Consider the following 6176-nt stretch of genomic DNA (forward strand, 5'->3'; position numbering starts at 1 on the left):
AAAATCCCTTTACTGCCATTTTAGTGGAAATTCAGCAGGAAACAATGAATGCTCGATCCAGCCCACCATCCTTAAGCTGGAGGTCTACTGAGCACTTATGGGTGGTCTGCATGTTGTGAGAGTGACGGTGTGAACACGACCCTTGGGGCTCACCGTTGGGGCTCCCAGGAGCACCGAGGACGAGTGAAACAACAGACAACGTAATTAGAGGGTTCGAGAGGGCTCGGGGCGGTGATGGAGAAGGTGTTTCAGCTGGGGGTGGGAAAAATTCGAGGTCGATGATGGGAGACGTCCCCGAGGAGGTAGCCCGTGAGCTGAGACTTGATGACTCTAGCCCACCCTTGAGCAGAGGCAGGGACGAGGAGGCGCGGGTGGAGACAGTCATGCTCGAAGGACCACGGACAAAGGCCCTGAGGACAGAGCTCACTCGGTTCGAGGGCCTGAAAGACGACCCATGGGGCTGAGACCCTGTGAGGGAGGAGAGGAAGGGTGTGGAGAGCATGGGGGCCCAGGAGAGAGGGCAGGCTGAGCTCTCTCGGGGGGTGCGTTCATGTGGCCGCAGGCTGCCCCTCCCAGGGTGTCTGGGGAGACTTGTGGTTCCTTGTGTGACATGAAGTTGGGGCAGGACTTTGAGAAACACCAAGAAGGCTGACGGGACAGCCACCGGCTTAGCTCCCTGGAGGCCAGAGGGGTCCCTGTCCCCTCCCCAGGAGTGGGGATTCTTCAGAGTGGGGGTCCCTGACCAGCCCAGGCTTGGGCTCTACCTGGGACCATTGCAAGGCCCTGCTGGGCTGCTGTTCTCACCTGACGCGTGGAGAGCTCCTTGCCGTTTAGAGTGTGTTTCATCCTTTTCTACTATTCTTATTTTTGCCTGTCACTCGGTGCTCACCTTGTTAGCAACTGGCAGCTTTCTACCCTGTAGAACTTAAAAATCATTATGTACAAAGGGACAAGTAACAGCAGACGTATCAAACGCAGCCCTAGATGCCAGAAGGCAGTGGAACGATAGTTTCAACTAGAATGATAAAATCAGCTAAACTGTTAACCAAGAGCAAGGGAAAAAATAAAGATATTCACAGGCGAACAGGAAAAGTATTTATTACCAACAGGTCTTTGCTGAGAGAAGCGCTGAAGGACATAGTCCAGGAAGGAGAAAACTGAACTCGGAAGGAGTGAGCTATAAGAAAGAAGGGGGAGCAAAGGGATTGGAAACCATGAGGGCAAATCCACCCAAACACTGGTTGCCTACAACAATAAAAATGATGATGACCAATTTGGGGGGAGGGATGGTTAAAAGCAAGGGGGAGGGGATTCTGGGGAGGTGAAGGCTGTGGTGGCATACTTTTTGAATTTCTGTGAAACCCCACATAGAAATGGTAACTAGAGAGCAAAACCAAAAACCCTGTTGATAATACCAAAAAATTAGGTGAGGAGATATGACTATGAGCCGACCCCCGTGATCCCCCAAAGTACAAATGGGTGGGGGCAGATCAAGCACGGCCACAAGCCCTGCACAGTATCCGCTTTGGTGCCAGGGGAAGCAGAGGGAAGCAGGGACAGCTGATGGACCTGAGGGCTGAGACCCCGGGGTAGCCAAGGATTTTACCAGGGAGGAGGTGTGGTGGGACCATCTGATGAAGCTAGGAGGGTTCCCAGTCCAACAGCAGGCGAATGCTGGGGGCCCTCAGTAGGGTCCAGGGGGCGGGAGTACTCCCAGTCCTGACACCCTCCTGGGCTGACCTCTGAGCCCGGGACCCACACTGCAGAGAAGTTGCTGAGAGTGGGGTCAGATTGACCAGGACAGGGATGGCAGGGGTGAAGGAAAGGGGAGCCCCAGATACATGTGGAGGAACTGAAGACAGTCCCCAGATCTCAGAAGGCCAGTTGCCATATTTTTCAACCCCAAATGAAAACAACCTTGTGAAATTAGAAACGTTATACTGAACCACACCTCCTTCTAGAAGTTCAGGAAAGTGAACTTCAGCTTCGACAATGGATTAACGTCCATCCAACATATTTAAATCTCTGGGTCCTGAGACACACAAGGAAACCGGGAAGCGTGAGCAACGCTCAGGGACAGAAGCAGCCAACAGGAATGGGGGTTGTTGGCCAGCTCTCCCCCCAGCACGTCAGTGTGTGTTCAGTGGGTCCGTGAACTAAGCCGCCGTGGTGACAGGGATGGAGGCCGTGCAGGCCCCATAACCTAGACTTCCTTTCCCCGAGGCTGACCTGGCGGCCACGGATGTCGCGTGCCTAACCTGCCAACGGCGGAGACCGTTGAGAAGCCCCAGCACGGCACCAGCGGACTTCTTCGTGCAGCAGGGGGCTCACTGGTCCCGCTACCCCTCACCTAGAGTCAGCGGACTTCTGAACACTCAGTGGTGGGCACTTGGGCGATAACGCTCTCAGGGAATGGGATTCTGTCTTACAGGATGCAGTATATGCCTTTTTTATATCCATTTTGTATTGTGGGAGAATATATGTAGCATGAAATTTACCGTTCTAACCATTTTTAAGTGTCTAAGTCAATGGCATTAGGTACCTTCGCATTGTTGTACAGCCATCATCGCTCTCCATCTCCAGAACTTTCCATCATCCCAAACTGAAAATTCCGTACCTGTTAAACCGTAGCTCCCCATTCTCCCCTCCCCCAGCCCCTGGTAACTGCTCTTCTACTCTATGTCTGTATGAATTTGCCGACCCTATGAACCTCATGTAACTGGAATCATACTGTGTGTGGCCTTGTGTGTATGACTTATTTCACTCAACATAATGACCTCAAGGTTTGTTCATGTTGTAGCATATGTCAGAATTTCCTCCTTTCTTTTTTAAGGTCGAATAATTTTCCATTGTATGTATACACCTCATTCTCTTTATCCCTTTGTCCTGTGAGGGTCATTTGGGTTGTTTCCTTTGGCTGTTGTGAGTAATGCTGATACGAACATGGGTGTACCAAATTTGTTTGAGTCTCAGCTCTTGATTCTTTGGGAATACACCTAGAAGTGGGAAGAACCAGGAAGTAGGTAGCAATGCTTTAACTGTCTGCATGTCGTGAGACCCAAGGGCATCTTCTGTCCTCATCAAGGAGAATGCTAACTGTCTTTCCTTTCATACAGAACGATGCTTTTAATCAGGGACCAATGTGTGGTTCTCTCTTTCTCTTAGACTGAATACATGGGCCAGGGATCTGAGGTGGAAAGGGGAGTGTCTCCTTTCACAATTACACCTAATAATACACCGACAGGGTCTTTGTTTCCCATTTGTGAACACTCTCTCTGTTGGTTTGGAGGTCTGATTCCTTAGGGAATGAATGCTTCCACCAGGAGACACCACAATGGGCTCCCGTGAGCTGGAGATTGAGTCCGCCAAGACTGGATGGGCTCCTCATGCCACTGACCAACAGAAAGAGAAGGGGGTTACTCACTCTGTGGGACCTGTGATCCTGAGTATAAACGGGAAATGGGGTTTGTGTTACATAACGGGACTGAGGAAAGCTACGGCTAGAACCCAGGGGACACTCCTGGGTGCCTCTTACTTAGATCTTCCAAGTCCAACAGTCAAAGTTAACGTAAAACAATAGTTCACAGTAACAACCAAGAGACAGGACCACCAAGGATTCAGACCCTATTCATGACCTACGTGAATGAAGGTCACTCCAATAGGTGAAGAACCTCAACCAGCTGAGCCCTGGAGAGGGGCAAAGGAAACAGAATGGGTAGCAGAAGAAGGAAGTTAAGAGTGTTAATTATGGCTTCATGACTGTTTCAGAAATCAGGACGGCAGCATCGAGGCACATTTTCTTCCTTGCTTGTTGTGTGTGCCCGTGGGCGTATTAACTAGTATTTTTTTTCTGCCTTTCTTCTCCGTATTGTTTTCTACACGTCTGTTGGAGGTTAATTTTACGGTTTAGTCCCTAGGTAAGAATACTCAGATGAGACTGTGACTGAATTGAAGGAGCAAGTCACGTAGCCCAGGGATACCTACAATGGCCCTTGGGACTCATTTTGGGCTGAGGGTAAGAACATCTTCCTTTGTATGAAGGCCGTTTGCATCTTGTTTGGTGGGGTCGTAGAGTCGTCTGATGTCGTATGGAGGTTCTTAAACGTGCGTGGTCACAGAGTAGCCTAAGAGATGGACTGTGCCAGGTAAGTTATTGTCTTGGCTTCAAACCTGCCCTTCCACACTGGCTGATGGATGCTGGGGCCAGGGTGCTGCAAACTGCATTTGGGCTTGGCCAGCTGGCGTAGGCTCTGCTGCTGGGGGCCCTCAGGGAGCCGGAAGGCTGGAGGAGAAGGGAGCTCTTCCTGTCTGCCCCTGCTTCCTGTCTGCTTCCTGTTTGCTTCCTGTGTGCCCCTGCTTCCTGTCTGCTTCCTGTCTGCCCCTGCTTCCTGTCTGCCCCTGCTTCCTGTCTGCTTCCTGTCTGCCCCTGCTTCCTGTCTGCTTCCTGTGTGCCCCTGCTTCCTGTCTGCTTCCTGTCTGCCCCTGCTTCCTGTCTGCTTGCTGTCTGCCCCTGCTCCCTCTCTGCTTCCTGCTTGTTTCCTGTCTGCCCCTGCTTCTTGTCTGCTTCCTGTCTGCTTCCTGTCTGCCCCTGCTTCCTGTCTGCTTCCTGTGTGCTTCCTGTCTGCCCCTGCTTTTTGTCTGCTTCCTGTCTGCCCCTGCTCCCTGTGTGCCTGCTGTCTGCCCCTGCTCCCTGTCTACTTCCTGTCTGCTTTCTATCTGCTTCCTGTCTGCCCCTGCTTCCTGTCTGCTTCCTGTTTGCTTCCTGTCTGCTCCTGCTTCCTGTCTGCTTCCTGTGTGCTTCCTGTCTGCCCCTGCTTTTTGTCTGCTTCCTGTCTGCTTCCTGTGTGCTTCCTGTCTGCCCCTGCTTCCTGTCTGCTTCCTGTCTGCCCCTGCTTCCTGTCTGCTTCCTGTGTGCTTCCTGTCTGCCCCTGCTTTTTGTCTGCTTCCTGTCTGCCCCTGCTCCCTGTCTACTTCCTGTCTGCTTTCTATCTGCTTCCTGTCTGCCCCTGCTTCCTGTCTGCTTCCTGTTTGCTTCCTGTCTGCTCCTGCTTCCTGTCTGCTTCCTGTGTGCTTCCTGTCTGCCCCTGCTTTTTGTCTGCTTCCTGTCTGCTTCCTGTTTGCTTCCTGTCTGCCCCTGCTTCCTGTCTGCCTCCTGTCTGCCCCTGCTTCCTGTCTGCTTCCTGTGTGCTTCCTGTCTGCCCCTGCTTTTTGTCTGCTTCCTGTCTGCCCCTGCTCCCTGTCTACTTCCTGTCTGCTTTCTATCTGCTTCCTGTCTGCCCGTTTCCTGTCTGCTTCCTGTCTGCCCCTGCTTCCTGTCTGCATGCTGTCCACTTCTTTTCACTTCCTGTGAGTGTCACCCAGCCTGCTGTTTTACCCCTGCAGTGGCAGTTGCTACCGTAGCAGCAGCTGAGCCCAGCTTCCAGTTGTTCCCACGCATGCAGGGTCAGCCTAAGCATATTTCTTCGAGAAGCCCTGGCACAGATGTGGAGCAGCATGAAGCAAGGCCTGGCATGTTGAGGAGTCTCTGCATGGCCTCCTGTGCGGCTCACAGACCGTCACTTGGGCCCGTGAGAAGCCCGAGGTGTCCCAGTGTGCTCTCTAAAAGGGAGTGTCACCACGGGAGACAGGGCTCATTTTTTTGTGAAAAGAACAGTTGAATAAGTTGAACTCTTATTATTATTTTTTTTAAGTATTAGGAATCCTTTTTTTTTTTTTTAATGAATACATTTATTTATTTATTTATTTATTTTTGGCCGCGTTGGGTCCTTGTTGCTGCGCGTGCACTTTCCCTAGTTGCGGCGAGCGGGGGCTACTCTTTGTTGCGGTGCGCGGCCTTCTCATTGCGGTGGCTTCTCTTGTTGCGGTGCACGGGCTCTAGGTGCGCAGGCTTCAGTAGTTGTGGCTCGCGGGCTTAGTTGCTCTGTGGCATGTGGGATCTTCCCAGACCAGGTATCGAACCTGTGTCCCCTGAATTGGCAAGCGGGTTCTTAACCACTGTGTCACCAGGGAAGTCCTGAACGCTTATTTTTAATTTATCCTTGGTATTGATAATTTAAGGGGAAAAGCTGTTATTTAGGAGGAAGTAGATAGCTCTGTCTTTTGACAGTGACTCTTAGAAACTCTTGAGTTCTTGTAAGTCTTCTGTGTGCTTTGAAAGGCTTCAGAAGTTGATGCCA

General features: G+C 51.5%; 1 non-coding gene across 1 annotated transcript; it reads right to left on the bottom strand.

The window, feature by feature from the left end:
* Positions 1–2988: 2988 nt before the first annotated feature.
* Positions 2989–3119, bottom strand: LOC118885978. Its single transcript, XR_005017610.1, has one exon. It is a non-coding gene; the product is annotated as a U6atac minor spliceosomal RNA (small nuclear RNA).
* Positions 3120–6176: the final 3057 nt, after the last annotated feature.

This window comes from Balaenoptera musculus, chromosome 19 (genome assembly GCF_009873245.2).
Source record: "Balaenoptera musculus isolate JJ_BM4_2016_0621 chromosome 19, mBalMus1.pri.v3, whole genome shotgun sequence".
Taxonomy (NCBI): domain Eukaryota; kingdom Metazoa; phylum Chordata; class Mammalia; order Artiodactyla; family Balaenopteridae; genus Balaenoptera; species Balaenoptera musculus.